At 34.5% G+C, this 20,000-nt stretch overlaps 1 protein-coding gene across 4 annotated transcripts in view; it reads right to left on the bottom strand.

Annotated features, from left to right (window-relative positions):
* Positions 1 to 2,721: 2,721 nt before the first annotated feature.
* The window catches only part of LOC106875502 (uncharacterized), a 65,203-nt gene continuing 47,924 nt past the window's right edge, over positions 2,722 to 20,000 (bottom strand). The window contains exon 6 of one of the 4 annotated variants that reach the window (XM_052968925.2): positions 2,722 to 3,082. The gene's annotated coding sequence lies outside the window, so the exon portion shown is untranslated. Of the gene's footprint in view, positions 3,083 to 9,848; positions 11,444 to 12,631; positions 14,081 to 17,315 lie in introns of those variants that run through there. The other 3 variants (XM_014923677.3, XM_014923678.3, XM_089353732.1) reach the window with 3 other exon arrangements.

Raw genomic sequence — 20,000 nt, 5'->3', positions numbered from 1 at the left:
CTATCTATCTATCTATCTATCTATCTATCTATCTATCTATATCTATATATATCATACTTTAGATCTAAGGGAAGGAACAAGCTTTCTTTGGGATTCTCCTGCCAACAGTTGCTGCGACGATCTTTAGGCTCAAGGACTTGAAGTCCAAGGGCCTCGTCTACTGCAGCTCGTTGGTCGACGCACTTTTGGTAGGCATCTACAAAAGGTTTAGGACTCTCTTGGAGGATGAGGAATATCAGCAGGTTGCTACCTCTCACCCCAGGTTTCGTCTCATCTGGTTGGATAGGTATGACAACACCGAGGTCACCAAGGCGAGAAAAAGCATGGAGGGTAAGGCAGAGGAGGCCATGAGGCAGCAGTCTGCAACAGTGGACGCAGCAATATCGAAGAGGAGGATGACTTTGTTAGTGGTGTCACCAGCCATAAGAGAGCAGCAGGAGCCACAGGTTACTCAAGGACAAGGCCCAGAATTTGGTCAAGACCTGGCTGGAGACCAACTCCAAGGACTTGCAGACAGATGCTGTCTTCTTGGGTGGACAAGTGTTGGTGGACTTGCTCATCAAGTTCAGCAAAGCCACCCCTCCATTGCTGCAGTGGAGCGTTTGTTCTCTATGGGCAAGGACAGCATGTGGGCCAAGAGATCATCCCTGTCTGATGAAAACTTTGATATGCTAATTTTCATGAAGGGCAACATGCTTTTCATGAACAAAATACAGAACGAGAAGACGAAAAATTAAATTATACATCGTGTTTTTCATATTTTTTATTTTATTTTTTTTTTTACGGCCACTTTGTTAATAAACTTTTTTAATTCGATACTAATATTGTATTTCATGTCAGTTTTCTTTTACATTTCTCTGGCTCTAAAAGCCTTTAAAAACCTTTAAAAGGGGCCAGAACTATGAAATCAGCCATTTTTTTTTTAGGTATTTTAAAAATCAAAACTCTAAAATCAGCATTTTTTAAAACTCAAAACAAAAAAAAAACAAACCCAGAAAACAACAACAACTATAGTTTTGGGAGTTCTAAAGACCTTAAAAAAGCTCAAAAGGCCAATCTTATGGTTTTGGTACTTTTTAAATGTGTTTTAGGTAGTTTTAGAGCAAAAACTGATTTTTTTTTCTATAATAAAAATTAACGTTAACAGTTTATCGATAACTACTGTTACATTTCTATAAAATTAACTGATTAACGATTATTGAAATTAACTTTTTGATTAACGGTTAGCGAAGTTAACCTTTCGATTAACGGTACCCACTTTTGCTTAACTGATACTTATTTTATCAATTTCCGAAAAGACGAAAGGCAAAGTCGATCGCGGTGGCATTTGAACTCAAAACGTAAAGACGGGACGAAATGACACGAAGTAGTTTTCCCCGGCATCCTGACGGTTCTACCAGCTCGTCGCCTTTCTATTGTCTGAAATTACTAATAAAAACATGCTTGTGACATAATTGTCACCATGCTAGTATGGTTTGGACAGATCTATACCCTCACAATACTTTTTTCCATTCGTCAGAGTCCTTACTTTTGGTTTTCTTTTCAAGATTACTCTTTATTATTTCTTATTTCTTTATTGCCCACAAAGGGCTAAATATGGAGGGACAAACAAGGACAGACAAAGGGATTAAGTCCATTACATCGACTCCAGTTCGTAACTGGTACTTTATTTATTGACCCCGAATGGATAAAAGGCAAAGTCGACCTCGGCGGAATTTGAACTCAGAACGTAACGGCAGACGAAATACCACTAAGCATTTCGCCCGGCGTGCTGACGTTTCTGCCAGCTCACCGCCTTTATAATTTCTGACTACGTCTTCGTCAGGCTTCTCCCTTACGCAGGCATCTAATATTTTTGTTTTTTCACCCTTCCATTTCATTACATGTAGTAGAAAAGTTAGAGAGAGGGGGGGGGGGAGAAGAGGGTATGTGTTGGGGAGATTGTACGATCTGTGAGCCAGAGGCTGAAGTGTCTCAGTGAGTAACTGAGGAGACACGAAGTCTACTTGCATTTGTAATTAAATTTTGATCTTGGATTTACTGAGATAACAGTATCATAACTTTCAGAAAGTAAAATTGTGTTCAGTGCAAATGCTTTCATTTTATAAATGCACATTCCTTTCATAATTAAATGCACAACAATACTACATACATACATACGTACGTACGTATGCGTGTATGTACGTATGGGTCTGAGTGAAAAAAAAATGAAAAAAAAAATAGTGTAATAGGTAGGGTGGGGGAGAGGACTCGGAAAGTTCACATCGTGAATGTTCCGAGTCGTCTCACCGTAGCCAAAAACAAAAACAAAAATAGTGTAATAGGTGTAAAATAACTTACTCTAAACGAATATAAAAAAAAAAAAAAATGCGCGCTCGCATTTGACCTACGTATGTATGTATGTATGTATGTACGAACGTACGTATGTATGTACATACGTACATACGTACGTACGTATGTATGTATGTATGTATGTACGTACGTATTTATGTGCTCGTATGCATGAATGTACCTGTTCTTAGGTAGTGTACTTCAATATTCATCCAGTTTAACACTCCCACTTGGCTCTAGGTTATCCTTAGCAGAGTCAACTGTGTTAAAAATATTTAGGCTAGGTATTCAATCTGAATTTGACTTCCTCCTAGCCTTCCAGCAGTCCTTAAAAGGTCTTCTACACTACTATTTCTTCTCTACGTGAGTCATAAAAATAAAAACTTGTAATTTACGTTCATCTGATTTTTTTCTTTTTCAACTTTCGTAAAGATAATTTATTCTCGATATTGTTACAAAGAGATTATGCTTCATGAAGATCAAAACATGTCGAAAGTTGTCTCCCTTGCAGGAAAACTTTAAGATGATTATGAGTCACCATCTAAAATTGATCTTCCCCCTCCTTTTCTCTTTGTGTTTCTGCTTTATGCTTCATTTAAGTCGGTCTATTGATATAGTGGCTTGAACGTAGAATAAAATATGTTGCAGTATTCGTTCTATTGTCTGTGCCCTAGATCCAGTTTTGCGGCATCGTCGGCGATGGTGGTGGAAATGGTGGTGAGCAGATAGTGTTACCTATATCTGCTAGTACCTAAAAACAAAAAAAACAAAAAATAAAAATAAAAAAAAAGAAGAGAAAACGAAAAAAGGCAATACTACGTTACATTAACGCTTCACTCTCAGTTTTGAGTTAGAGCTAGCAGTAAGTTTCACTAATTAAATATCCTTTATCTTTTACTTGTTTCAGTCATTAGATTGCGACCATGCTGGGGCACCACCTTGAAGAATTTTAGTCGAATATTCTATTGATCCCTAGATGCCGGTAGTTATTCTATTGGTAGTTATTCAATTGATCTCTTTTGCCGAACCACCATGGCTTTGGTAGGCCCGACGCCATAGTAGAAGGTGTCACGCACTGGGACTGAACCCAGAACCATGTAGTTGGGGAGCAAACCTCTTACCACACGACCACGCCTGCGCCCATAAATTTCTTGCTGTTTTTCATGACCATAGCCTTTCTCAGTTAATTCCATTTCAAAACAATGCTGAATAAATAATTTATTTGGTGAATACGTTACAGTTCTGTCTGATCAAATATTCCTTTCTAATTTTGACATACGGCCAGCAATATTTTGGGGAGGGGGCAAATCTATTACACTGATTCCAGTGCTCAACTGGTACTTATGTAAAAATTAACACTTCCTTCTCCAAGCCTAGATTCGTAACCGAATCTAAGAATTCTCAGTCGTCCAAACCACCACGATCAACAGGTGCGAAAACAGGTTTTCTTTGTCCTGTCAAAAAGTGATTAATCATCTCCCTTTGACCTACGGACCTCAGCTGTCAGGTGAAGTTCAAATGGACAGGAGCTGACCTATTTAGGTACAAACTCTGCTGCAGTATGTCTGTCCTTCTAGCTGCCACAATTTTTATAAATACGGCGGTCAACAGACAGACAAGGGAGAAAGGCCTAGGCAGCAAAACGAGGAAGCTCTACGACAAGTTTTAGCGACAGCAGATACCAGAGCAATGTTTGAAGTTCCACGGTAGACTACTGTCTTAGATGAACTACGTACGCACACACAAACATTCAGTTCTGACATATTATTTCCACAGATAGTGAAGGCGCAATGGCTCAAATGTTAGGGCATAGGATCGCGGTTTCGATTCCCAGACCGAGCGTTGTGAGTGTTTATTGAGCGAAAACACCTAAAGCTTTACGTGGCTCCAGCAGGGGATGGTGGCGAACCCTGCTGTACTCTTTCACCAAAACTTTCTCTCAGTCTTACTTCCTGTTTCTGTTGTGCCTGTAATTCAAAGGGTCAGCCTTGTCACACTTTATGTCACGCTGAATATCCCCGAGAACTACATTAAAGGTACACGTGTCTGTGGAGTGCTCAGCCACTTGCACGTTAATTTCACGAGCAGGCTGTTCCGTTGATCGGATCAACTGGAACTCTCGTCGTCGTAAGCGATGGAGTGCCAGTGCCAACTTTCGACAAATTAAGTCCAGTGAATAAATTATTTTTAATTATGAATTGATTCACTCATTTGTTTACTTCAAAGGCATACACATTCCTTTTGCATCTGTTTACCATGATACACATCTAACCACTACACTTATTTTATCGACACCAAAAAGATGAAAGGCAGTGTGGACCTCGGTAGAATTTGAACCCAGAATGTAAAGTCGGAAGAAATACTGCTAAGAAATACTGCTGTATCAACTATTAATCCCTATTACAATAAGCACAAGACCGGAATAATTTTTTGGAGGGTGGGGTGGGAGCTAGTCGATTATATCAACCTCAGGGCTCAAATGGTGCTTAATTTATTGAGCCCGAGCGTACGAAAGGCAAAGTCGACCTCTGTGGAATTTGAACCCAGAATGTAAAGACGGACAAAATGCTGCGAAGCAATTTGTCTGGTGTACTAACAAGTTTGCTAGCTCCCCGCCTTCAACCTGTATCAGCTATTCACAAAATTAATAAAGGTTTCTAATTTAGGCACAATGCCAGCAATTTTGAGCAGAGGCTCGTCAACAGAAGGGTGCAGGAGGTGTAAGTGCACCCTTTAAAATTTTGGTGGGGCAAGGAAAACACATTTTGGGTTGGACCTGAGTTTGCAGCCATTAAGCAACTTTCGTTTCCGCACATATGATTTTCGTTTCCGCACTTATGATTAATCGATAACGTCAATTCCAGTTCTTGACCGAAACTTTATTTTATCGACTCTGTGAGGATGAAAGGCAAAATTGACTTCGGCGGGATTTGAGTGTAAAATGTGAAGAGTTAGAGGAAATACTGCAAAATATTTCGTTCAACGCTCAAATAATTTTGCCAATCAAACTTAGGATTCGTTTTTTTATACACCTAGTGTGCGTCTAAATGTAGAAAACTACAATATATTTTGAAAGGGGTTTAAAATAGTACATTTATATGGAATAAATGAATCTACCGAGAAAAATAATTAATTTGATATCTGTAAAACACACACACACACACACATTCATACACATACGAGCACGCCATTCTTCGCGACTTGATGAAATGGATAAGTTATCTCCCCTATCATCCACAACTTCGAAACAACTTCATTAGATAAGAGAAAAAACTGATTGCTCGACCTATGAGAAAGAATAACCTAATCTCCCTCAAACCGTAACCTACCAACATACGAAAAGGATTATGTTTGCTTAACGCGATCCTGGGTTGATTCAATGTAAGAACTCATGGGATGGTCACAGCTTGGAGGCTTTTGATCATATGTCTACTTAACCAGAGCTGAACAATAGTGAAACAAACTACGCTAGATAAGAAACCCAAGGATAGACAACTGTGCAAGGACATGATATACGTTTGATATATATTTGTTGTGCATCACCAGTGTGTGAAAGACACCGTATGTGGTCGCACGACCAGCTAAAAATAGCAGCTGAATTAACCTGAAACCACAATCTACTCTCTTACTAAAAGAAGAATACATTGGATGATATAATCATAGAGGGACTACGCCATCTAACGATTGAGGTATTTTATCTAGAATGTCATGGATTAAATAACATTTTTTTCTACGACAGGCACAAAGCCTGGAATTGTGAAAGAGGAGTCTAATCGATTACAAGTGCTCAACTGGCACTTATCTTATCAATTCCGAAAGGATAAAAGCAAAGTCGGCCTCAGCGGGATTTGAACTCAGAACGTTGAGCAGGAAGAAACGCCACTCAGCATGTTATCAATGTGCCAGTTCACAACCTTTATAGGTTAAATAATCCTTTCTTATTTTGGTACATCATCATCATCATCGTTTAACGTCCGCTCTCCATGCCAGCACGGGTTGGATGATTTGACTGAGGACCGGTGAAACCGGATGGCAACACCAGGCTCCAATCTAATTTGGCAGAGTTTCTACAGCTGGATGCCCTTCCTAACGCCAACCACTCAGAGAGTGTAGTGGGTGCTTTTACGTGTCACCTGCACGGAAACGGCCACGCTCGAAATGGTGTCATTTATGTGCCACCCGCACAAGCCAGTCCAGGGGCACTGGCAACGATCTCACTCGAAAATCCTACGGGAGCCAGTCAGGCGGTACTGGCAACGGTCACGCTCAAAATGGTGCATCTCATGTGCCACCCGCACAAGAGCCAGTCCAGGGGCACTGGCAACGATCTTACTTGGCTTGCCGGGTCTTCTCACGCACAGCACATTTCCAAAGGTCTCGGTCAGTAGTCAAGGTCTCGGTCAGTACAATGCTAGTAATTTTGAGGGGTGAGAAAATCGATGACATTGACCCTGAAAGGATGAATGGTGAAGTTGACCCCCTGTGGAATTTGATCTCAGAACGTTGACGTAGACGAAATGCTGCTAAGCATTTTGTTAGGCATACTAACGATTCTGCCAGCTTGTAGTCTTTATAGGTTAAATAATAATAATAATTGTTTCTAGTGTATGCACAAGATCTGAAATTTGGAGGAGGAGGTTAGTCAATTAAATTAACCCCAGTACATTATCTGATCAACCCAGAAGGGATGAAAAGCAAAGCTGATCTCATGGAGTTTTGATTTCAGAATGGAAATGCAGTGAGGTATTTTCTCTCTCCAAAATAATCCTGAATCTGCCAATCCACAGCCTAGTTTCAGCAAAGTGGTTGTTTCTAATGTAGGCTCAATTCTAGTAATTTTGAGAGGAGAGATTATTTGATTAAATCGAATACAATACTTGATTGGTGCTTTATTTGATCGACTCTGAAAGAAGAAAGGCAAAGTTGACACCAACAGGATTGAGTTCAAAATGTAAAGTGCTGAAACAAATACAGCAAAGCAGTTCAATGTTCTAATGATTTTGCCAAATCAACAACAGCTCAAATCATCTCACAAAGTCTGGGCACCTTGTGAATCACTCCTTCCAAATTTACAAATGTGATAATAATACATATTTGATACTTCTTGAAATCTCCTTCAAATCAAACTGCAACATTATAGGGATAAAGTTGCCCTCTTGGGATTCTTAGACATGATCCTCACTCTGCATACAATGGCTTCTTTGTTACAGTGTTCATTAAGTGAGCATGTATTATTTCCTCTGCATGAGCAGCCTGTACTTGGTTCGAGAATATAAGCTAAGATTTGTTTCATATTTCATGTGCAAGTTTAAGAGTTCCTCAGGATATGACTGTTGAATAGTTTTGTATATTTATGTGTGACTGGAAAAGACTTATTTATTAAAGTCATAACGTTTAGAGAAAATGAAGGTTTAAGCCAAAAACCTGTCACTAATGTCAATATACCTTTTTAGCAATGTCTGGTGCTGTACAACATTGATATTGAATTGGGTAAACCTTGCTCTGCTACTACTGCAGTTGTCACTGAGCTATAAGAGGACTTTATTGATATTGTGCCATAGGGAGAGGTAGGAGACTCTTTGTATGTCCCGTTTGATCTTGACAGCACATGTTGTTGTGTTTATGTTCCCATAACTTAGCAGTTTGGCAAAATAGATCGATAGAATAAATGCTAGACTTAAAAAAAGTACTGGGGTTGATTCTATTTGTTTCAGTCATGAGACTGTAGCCATGCTTGGACACTGCCTTGAAGAACTTTTAGTTGAATGAATCAATCCCAGTACTTTTTTAAGGCTTTGATAGGCTCAAAGTTATGGTAGAAGACACTTTCCCTAGGTGTCATGCAATGGGGCTGAACCTGGGTGTTGGACTCATGTTCATAAGATTTTGGTTTCAATTCCTGGACTGGGTGATGCTTTGTGTTCTTGAACAAAACACTTCATTTCACATTGCTCCAATTCACTCAGATGATAAAAATGAGCTATCCTGCGATGGACTGGTGTCCCATCCAGAAGAGGAATATATATGCTATGGAAGCCAGGACGTTGGTTCCATGAGTTGATATGACTCATGGAACTTACTCATGAATTTACTTGTACTTTTACACACACACTTTTGAATAAGTACATGGATTGAAGTAATTTGAATTATAGTCTTAAGATAAATCTATTGCATCATTTCATTGGATTTGGGCTGATAAAGAAAAGGACCAATTATGTTAATACCAACACCTGTGACAGTTACAATAAATAGTGACTAATATATGCCCTTATCAGAATAGCATAAGCTAATGGAACACCAAAATAAACAGTTGCATTCTTTATCTTGGAAATGACATAAGTGACATTTCTATATAAGATTAATCATGTATTTTTTCCACCCTATGGGCTAAGAATTGCTTTAAACTTTGAAAGTTGAAAACAGAATAAACTGCTAAGTAAAATCTGGTTTTCCTCTTCTTGTAAAAAAACTTCTTTGGTTAAAACATATATTCTGTATAACTTTTTTATGTGGAAACTTTTCAGTTAAATATGATTCTTTTCTTGTGTAAAACTCACTGTGTGAAAACATTCAGTTACATTCAGTTACATTTATATGAAAACATTTATCATGTGAAAACATGACACAATTTTACCTTTCTTAATCTTTATTTGATATATATATATATATATATATATATATATATATATCAAATAAAGATTATATATATATATATATATATATATATATATATATATATATATATATCATCATCATCATTTAACATCTGTTTTACATGCAGGCATGGGTTGGACAGTTTGACTGAGGTTGGAAAAGCCAGCGGCTGCACCAGGCGCCAATCTGACCTGGCATCGTTTCTACAGCTGGAGCCCTTCTTAATGCCAACCACTCTGGGAGTGTAGTGGGTGCTTTTTACATGCCACCTGCACAGGAGCTAGTCAGGCGATATATATATATATATATATATACATATATATATATATATATGATGGGTTTCCAGTTTTCATCTACCAAATCCACTCACAAGGCCTGAGGATATAGTAAAAGACACTTGCCAAAGGTGCCACGCAGTGGGACTGAACCTGGAACCATGTGGTTGGGAAGCAAGCTTCTTACCACACAATCACACCTGCACCTATCTATATTTTTTGAGAGAGACCATAGGCCTAGGGTCTGATGAAATTCTGTAAAGATAAGTGCTTTATGGACTTGAAGCCCAGGGTAACCCCATAGACTCGCCATATCTATCTTTATGTATGTACGCATGTATGTATGTATGTATGTATGTATGTATGTATGCATGTATGTATGTATTTATCTATCTATCACTCTCTATCTATCTATCTATCTATCTATCTATCTGTCTGTCTGTATGAATGCATATATGTATATAACAGAAATGTTTATGATAATGATAACAAAATTATTATGTATAGTGCTCAGGTGCACTACAACTCATCAAAGGTGCATGTACAGTACATAGAATTATGTACAAAAGTCAGGAAAGTGAACAGTGTAAGAATCATGATATACATGTGTGCATGCATATGGAGTTGGGGATATCAAGTGTAGTGTTAGTGAGATGCATGGAAGTTTTAAAGGATGCAATATCTCAGCAACTCTGAGTGTGAAAAAAATGTTTTTGGGAGTCATGGGAGCTGTACTGTTTTCTGACTTTGTAGGCATGCCCACATGTGTTAGACACATGGAACTCAAAAAGGTGTTCAAGGTGGTTGTTGGCATGATGGTTAATAATTTTGTAAAAGCAAAGTGAAACTCGTTTTATTCAAATATCCATCCATCTTCTTTGCCCTTTTTTCCTGAAAATGTTGTGGGGGTAGAGCTCTAAGGCACCGTCTTCATAGGGTTTTATTAGAAGCCACCATCATTACACTTTCTGGCTGCTGGATTCCAAAGCATGACTAACCAAGACTTTGGATATTGTCCAACGGTTTTGTTCTTGGTCTACCGCAAGCATATTTTCAACCCTTTCTTCTTAGCTTTCATACATCACACACACACACACATGCATGCATGTACTGTATGTATCTATGTATTTATAGTTCCCTGCCTGACTGAACTTCCTTCACTCTTGGACCCTCATCTCTCCTACCTTCTTCTTGGACCTTCAATACACCTCTTTATCAACCTTACCATCACTTCATCCAGATTATCATTAGATCCTTATACTTTTCGGACTCTACCATCATGGATCTTATTGTATACATTTGTTTATGTATGTATGTATGTATGTATGTAGGTAGGAAGGTAGGTAGGCAGGTATGCATGCATGTACATAAGTATGTAAATTATAATGTAATGAATATAATTCTCTAGGCTTGTTTATGAACAAACGAGTGAGCTAAACTTTTTAACCATTCCCTCTTTCTCTTCACATTGACAATCAGATTCATGACTATGAATTAACTAAAGCATTAAATTGATGTCCACTACAGAACTACGCTACACCTGTTCAGGGTGATTCACTAGTCAAGTAACCATAGCTCAATTTTCTGAGATATTCACTTACAGCTACAATAAGATCATCTTTCAAAGTGACTTCAATGTATAATAATAATAGGTGGTGGTATCTAGAATAGAAGGTGTTGTTTTGCTTTTAAATCACGATGTTGAACCAGATCATGCAGAGCTATAACAGGTGATTGGAAGATTTTTTTCATACACCTGACAAATTGTACTTTCTCAAAAGTTTATTTCATGGAGCTATTTAAGAATAGTTTTCAGTCTTTTCTGTATTGTGAGCACTTTTTACTATAACATCACGTTGGAAAATCCCTTCAAACTTTTTAATGCAAATTTTTCAGTGCAAAGGCAGCTTGCAGTAGTCCAATAAATATTATCCTTCAAGAAGGATCTCTTTTTTTTTTATTTGATGGAAATACATTCAAAGGAAATAATTTCTTTGGTTCAAAGAGAAAAGATGATTTAAGCCTAAGAAAAATAACTGTTGATTTGAAGATTTCAAAGTCTACAGTAGAATATATGTTCAAGAATGAGTATAACTAGAAGAAGAAGAAAAGAAGAAGGAAAAGTCACTTGGGAAGAGAACTTAAAGGCGAATGAAAATGACTGTGTCCCATGTACTGGTAGTCTGAAAAATATTATCACACAATTTTAATAAAATTTTCACAAAATACTACATAAATTTTTATATATGTGCTCAGGTTGTGCAATGAAAACAGGAATATTATGCATAGGTCTACATTGTTTTACTCTACAAGTGTGTTTACTACTAAGTGTCTATAAGCAATACAATTCAAGTGTTCAAAAAAATGTCTAACTCCTGTATAAAAGACATTACAGCTGTGTGTCCACCTTGAAATTTTAGGTATATGTCTAGGACCAAATTATTCTCATGTGTACTTACCTTATTTATTTGAGATGGTAGGGAATGTGATTTGAGGGCTGTCATCCCCAGCAGGCTGAGCAACAGTATAAAACAATAATGAGGAACCACTTTAATACTAAAGGTGTATTTCCTGTGCAGTTCATATCTCTACTGAGAAAAAATAATGAACCTTTAATATCAAAAGAATCCATATATAATTTTAAATTATTGGTTTGAAATTTTATTTCTGATATAAGTTTTAGAGATTTCTTTTGTGGAAATTATCACATTTGCAGGGTGGTTTAGAGCAGTCATGGGCAAAATACAACCCACAAGACTTTCTGAATGGTATACCAACAAATTTTTTAGTAGTGCAGCCTACCTGATGATGAGTTATGCCTCATGTGGTCTACTTCTTGAGAATAGTTGCCCACTCTTGGTTTAAAGACATCTGTGTTGGCTAGACCATGAAAAAAGGAGTTGTTGTTTACCTCCAGTTCAGCTCTGGTTAAGTTGAGAGCTATGACCAGAATAATTCCAGTCATGACCATCTAGACTTTTTTATATATTTATCAGGGACCGATCGTCCAGAGTATCAGTTATTTAAAGAAGGTGGAATGTAGTTGAGGGAATTTAGCTACTAATTCTAGCAAAATAAGTAATCACAGAGAGGTCCAGTTATAGCTGATCAGAGGAATGAAAGAGTAGAGAAGTAATGGTGGTATGGCCATGTGACAGTAGTGAATGGTAGATAAGACATGTAATGATTGTGGATGGAAGCTCCAGTAGTGATAAGTGACTGTGGTGGTATAGAGATGTGGTGGCAGTGGATAGTAGCCAGAGTTGAGATTGATTACAGTGGACATATGTCAGAAGAGGATGGCTGCTATTGGTGAGATATATTACAGCTGCTGAATGAAATATTTGGTTACAAATAAAGATAACAACAGATTTGATTTCTTTGTAAAATTTAATTTCCCAAAAATGTTAAGATGTGTACAATTGTAAAAATGAAAATTGTGGAATTTTTGGAGATTAAGTCTTACTACTTGGGATCTTTACTATACAACTGCCATCATGAACAACAACAACAACAACAATAATCAATTAAAATGTATAAAGTATTATAAAACAAAAACGATTCTTGCTACAGGAACGCCATTTGTAAAGTAACAAGATTTAGCAAGAGAGAGAGAGAGAAGAGAGTGAGAGTGAGAGAAAGAGAGGGAGAGAAAGAGAGAGTAATTAACTGAACTCTAAAACAACAATAACAACAACAATATCAGCAAGATATCAAATAAAGTTGGAATGTCTGGTTTTAAAATACAGGGAAATTCAGACAAAAATTGTTCACTAAACTGAACTGATAAAAGGACTATATATATATATATATATATATATATATATATATATATATATATATATATATATATATGTATACATTTCGGATTTTAACAATAGAATTATATACACACTGGTGTATGTATGCTTATATTGCAGTGAAATCCAAAACCAAACTGTACTGATCCTTATGGAATTATTTTATTACATGCAACAGTTCTCAGTGTCAACTTGCTCACCGATTTTATTCTAGTAGAATGTCACAAAATTTTAATCTTCAGATACAACCTGATTACATAGAAAAAGTAGATGTTGACTAGATGGGTAGACACAGTGTCCATTCAATGCCCACTTTTCCATGCTAGCATGGGCTAGAAAGGGGATTTTTTGAAGCAGGATTTTTACAGCCAGATGTTCTTCTGGTTGCCAACCCTTGTTTTTCAAGTAAGGGATTTTTTCTTTATTCCAGATGTCTTACAAAGCATAGAGTGACCAATCATAATATCAACAAGGAATGTACATATTATATCAATGTGAGATCTCCGTATTCAGACACTCATACACATACAAGCATGCCTCTAACTTAATGCAACAAAGTGTTCCCTTGTGATCCATTGTAACTGAGAATTTAAATGCACTTGGAATACCTAAGGCAAGGCTCCAAACAACCATGACAGTGAAATGTATATAAGAAATATAAAATAAACTTGTGTTTATGCTTACTTCTCATACATACATATGTATTAAATATAAATATATACACACACAGACCAGACACACATAGACACACACACGAACATACAAAGTCATTAGTGAAGGATTATCAATCTGGGCAAAACATTTTTTATAAGCTCTCTGATAGTACATCAGACTCACAATACTGTTTAGATTAGTAAAGAACTCTGCATATTCTTGTGGCAGGGTCCAAGGTAATAGTTCATCACTAGATTGTAAATCCATGGTTGGGCTCTAGTTAGTCTGGCTTTCACAGAGAGTGAGATGCAAGACAAGGTGTAAATAATGGTTGTAGCATATTTACAGTTGTAAGTCAAAAATTTACTGCAATAAAGGAAAATATGTAATGACTATTATTTATACCTTTCCCTATATATATATATATTAATAAATATATATTAATAAATATATATAAATAAATAAATATAAATAAATAAATAAATATACAAATATATATACAAATATATATAGATATATATATATATATATATATATATATATATATATATATATATACAAATATATAAATATATATAAATAAATATATATATATAAATAAATAAATATATATATATAAACAAATAAATATATATAAATAAATAAATATATATATATATTAATAAATATATATAAATAAATAAATAAATATAAATAAATATATATAAATTAATAAATATATAAATAAAAAAAATATATAATTAAATAAATAAATTTATAAATTAAATATATAAATACATATATAAATAAATATATATATAAATAATTAAATATAAAAATAAGTAAATATATAAATAAATAAATACATATAAAGAAAGAAATATATATATATAAATAAATAAATAAATACATATAAATAAAGAAATATATACATACAAATAAATAAATATATATAAATAAATAAATATATATATATTTATAAATAAATCTATATATAAATAAATAAATATATAAATAAATAAATACATAAATAAATAAATATATAAATAAAAAAATACATATATAAATTAATAAATAAATAAATATATATAAAAATAAATATATAATTAAATAAATAAATATATAAATAAATAAATATATATATAAATATATTTATTTATTTATATATTTATATATATAAATTAATAAATAAAAAAAAATGGCGGTGCCCCAGCATGGCCACAGCTCATGAGCTGAAACTAGATAAAATGAAAAAAAAAAAAAAAATGAAAAATATATATATATATACACACACACACACACATATATACACACATATATTTATCTATCTATCTATCTACATATATAAATATATATATATACATATATACATATATACATACATATATATATATATATATATATATATATATATAGAGAGAGAGAGAGAGAGAGAGAGAGAGAGAGACAGATAGATAGATAGATACACACACATATATCTATATATGTATATGTGCATGTGTGGATATATATGTATATATATATATACATACACACACACACACACACACACACACACATACCATATATTACAAGATTCTTATTATTTCTGTTTATGAAGTTCACTCAAAAGTCATTGGTCTGCTTGGGGTTATAGCAGAAGACACTGGCCTGCCCAAAGTGCTGCTCAGTGAGATGGCTGTGCTGTGAAGTTCTTAACCACACAGGTATGCCTACAACTTGCACATAGACATAGTCAGATCTGTAGCTTGCAACAAGTTAGCCTCATATAATTGTATGTGTGTGTGTGTGTGTGTGTGTGTGTGCATGTATGAATTTATTGTTGTCTGATCCCAGGCCAGAGGAGTCCAACCGTGACTATCTCATCTCTGTTTAATAAGGTAGGGTGTGATTTGAAAGGAGATCTAACAGTTATTTCTTGGAAGTCAACCAACCATGTAGAGGCATCATCATTGACTTGTATGCGTGTGTGTGTCAGTGTGTCTGTGTGCGTGTATGAATGTATATATAGCTGATGTGGATACTGCAAAATATTAATTTCAGTACAGTGTAAGTTGATCAATGGAAGTATTGTGCAGTAGATCGGAATGTCACGGAGCAATGTTATTGGTGGTAATCTATATCCTCTTCTTGTCCTACATAGACCCTTGAATATATAGCAAGCAACACACATATACACATAAATCTATATACACACAGAGACACATATACACACATGTACTTTCATACACATACACCCACATACATGCATACATACATGTGTATACATACAAACATACACACAAATACTCAGAAATTGCCACATATTTTCCACCCTTTCACAGAACAACTTTACACACACACACACACACCCAAACAACCATCAACAAGCATACTAACACACAAAAATTTTGGACCATGAGTCACTTTGTAACTTTTGCTAGATACATTTTGTGTTCTATTTTCCCTGTTTGCACCAATGACACAGAATAGAAATGATATCAGGACTAAAGGAGTTGAATAAGAGTTTTACTAGTCCAACAGCTGTTTCTGGGGGCTTGATGGTCCAAAGTAATGATTGCAAATTGATTTCATCATCGGATAATACCAGCATCCCTCTTCAGTGAAGAAGTTTGACATTTGAGGTGTTGGCTAAAGATGGAATATCTTTAATCTCTTTTCTGTCAACACACCAAATGTAAAACCTCTTCTCGGAAGACGGAAGCTGGTATTATCCGATAATGGAATCAATTTACAATCATTATTTTGGACCACCAAGCCTCTAGAAACAGCTGTTGGACTAGTAAAACTCTTATTCAACTCCTTTAATTCCTGAGATTTCTATTCTTTGTAAGTCAGACCTTTTTATAGGTAAACACATCTACATTTTTTGTTTTAAATGTACTTAATATTTTTTGTATATCAACTGGCTTAACTTGCTTATCCTTACATTTACTCCTCTACCTGCTCAAGTTTAAACTTCTTGAGCACTATGAAGTGTATTATATATGCAGAATATCTGTCCCTCATATACATATACATATACATATATATATATATATATATATATATATATATATATATATATATACGAGGGAAGATATGTATATATGTATATGTATATACACACACACACATATATCATCATCATCATCATCATCGTTTAACGTCCGCTTTCCATGCTAGCATGGGTTGGACGATTTGACTGAGGACTGGTGAAACCGGATGGCAACACCAGGCTCCAATCTAATATATATATATCTTATTATTACTGTATATATATATATATATATATATATATATATATATATATATATATATATATATATATATATTACTCAAATACACATACTTATATGTACATACATATATAACAGGTTATTTATGTGGCTGTGTACATGTCAAATGGTGTAAAACCTCTTTGAATTTCAAGTACATAGTTACTCACTTATGAATACTCATAGCAATCTATAACAAGTATTTGTTCCTAGCTGAACTTTTCCTATTTCTGTCATGTTCCTTAAGTCACTATATGTATGTATGTGTGTGCATGCATATGTGAGTGTGCTTGAGTGTGTGTGTGTGTCTATGTGTGTGTGTGTGTGTGTGTGTGTGTGTGAATAAAAATGTACAAATATATAAACTCAGTGTAGCAATGAATTTATTTCATCAGATTCAAACAAATAATTTAATTCTATGACATTTGTTGAAAAACACAAAGGCACACATGTGTGTGTACACACACACACACACACAAAATTATAATAATGTTTCAAAATTTTTATTTTCTTTAATGAATGATTGGAACGATCAGTTGTATAATATAACTTGGACATGATATGAGATCAAACAATTAATCATTCATAAAGTAGTATAGCTTTCTCAGCTGAAACAAAAATTCATATTTATCTATATAACACACTTAATGAATGTACATTATCAAAAAGCCACAAGCTGCAATTATTAGTCTGGGAAAAATCCCTTTACAGATGCCCCAGAAGTGATTTCGTTTCACCTAGTTATGAAGTATATATAATGTTTTTTAACACAATGTGTCCACAAAGGTATTTTTCCTGGATGAAAACTGCAGCTTCTGGCATTTCAATGATACCTATGCATTAAACATATAATGTAGATAATGGTTTTACTCTAGAGAGGCTTCTATTGCATAATTCAAAAAGATTTATGTTTACATTTCATACTCTAATTCATTATGAACAGGTATTGAGTTCTTTTTAAAAGCCTGTGTTTACTTGTTCTTGTGGCAAAACACTTTATAGATAGACACAAGTACACATGCACACACACATACATACATCATGCATGCATACACATACACACATATGTATGAGTGCATGTGTGTATGTGTATACACACACACACACACACACACACATATATATATATATATATATATATATATAAATTGCTAATGTATGTAAGGTATAGATTTATATACATAGTGTTACAAAGCTTGATGTCATGATATATACACAGATCAACTGTACTCAGTATATATTGATAGAATATAGAATATACATCTATGTAAGAAATGTTATACATTTTAAGTGAGTGTTTTATATATTCCATTATAATAAACTATTAATTTTTGATAGCTAGCAGTATACAGTTACATATACTATGTCACACAATCTAACAGACAGCTTGGCACTGAGAAATGGAAGTAAGGGAATAAGCTCAATGTAGTATGAGTTAGAGCAAAGACCAAGAATTTCAGCAGAGCCCTTTTATCTTCTATTCTGAATATAATATCACAAATACTGGCTTATTGTTTTGAAGATGAAAAATGAGGTAACTGCAATATTGCATATTTGTGCAGTGGAATGTAATGCATACACTATATATATCTAGGCACATACACACATACATGAATACACACACACCTATCATCATTTTACATCTACTTTCCATGCTGCCATGAGTTGGATGGCTCTTTACAATTGGAATTAGCATGTATTAGGTGGGTATTGCTCACCTTGACATGATGGGAAATCTCACTGTCTTGTTGCTTTTGGCCAGGTTTCTATGTCTGGATACCTTTCCTAACACCAACTACTTATACTCATACACACACACAGACATATATATAAATATATATATATATATATATATATATATATATATATATATATATATATATATATATATATATATATATATATATATATATATATATATATACATATATATATATATACACACACATATATATATATATATATATATATATGCACACACACACACACACATACACGTGTGTGTGTGTGTGTACGTTTATGAAAGAATGAATTATTGCTGTTAATCATTTGGTTTTGCAGTATGGACGTGCCCTGTACAGAAGCCGTTTTTAAATATAAAAGACTTTCTCCAAACTACCAGACAATACTAAATAAGTTTAGTGTTTAGAAACATAGAAATGGCAAATGGCAAAAAGAAATGATCCAAAAAATAGTTTAACTATTGAATTTAATTACAATTCTTCATCATGTTAATTAAAATTATGAAGAAAATTTGCTTCATTTCAACACTCTACTAGTTTTTAAAACTGAACGAGATTATTTGAAAATATATAAATTAACCGAGCAGCAGGTGATGAAATTGACAGCATGCTACAGGTTAAAGGGTCATAGTTCATAGTCTAAAGTTCATATCTTGTCATCAGCACTACACTGGATCTATGACATCTCATTGGTTCAATTGAGTCGGATTGACAGAATTCACCAATGTAAACAGTGGAATCACTGTCTACCTGATGTCTGTTTTGTTATCATTTCAGCTTTGTACTTGAATTCTTTAAAGTGCAGCTGAATATCAGATAGATATAGATAGTAGCTTTATAGATGGGATCTATTGAATGCCTTAAAGGGTTACAACCGACTTTTGATCCCTGGTTGTAGTTTTTCACTTCAGCTTGATTGTTAACGATCTGAGGAGGGCAGAAAAAGTGCAGATTCTATCACTAACTTAATATACCTTCCCCAATATACTACCTGGTCATTTTGTATAAATGAAAAAAAAAAAAAAAGGAGTGGAAAATCACTCTAATGTATCCCTCTTAGGGATACCATTAAGTCATAGCAAGGTGCATCTGTAACATGATAAAGTAACAACATACACATACACACACACACACACACACAGACTCCTACACACACATGTATGCAAACACAAAAACACATATAATATATAAAGACTATGAAATACTGTAAAGGTGAGTATTAAATTTAAATGCGTGGTTTAAATAAAGAAGAGAGTATAAATATTTGTTGACATAAAATAGTTGAAACAGTAATGAAAACAAAAAAAA

This window comes from Octopus bimaculoides, chromosome 6 (genome assembly GCF_046866305.1).
Source record: "Octopus bimaculoides isolate indiv1 chromosome 6, ASM4686630v1, whole genome shotgun sequence".
Classification (NCBI taxonomy): domain Eukaryota; kingdom Metazoa; phylum Mollusca; class Cephalopoda; order Octopoda; family Octopodidae; genus Octopus; species Octopus bimaculoides.
Note: the sequence above shows the minus strand (reverse complement) of the source record. Positions and strands in the feature narration are given on the sequence as shown.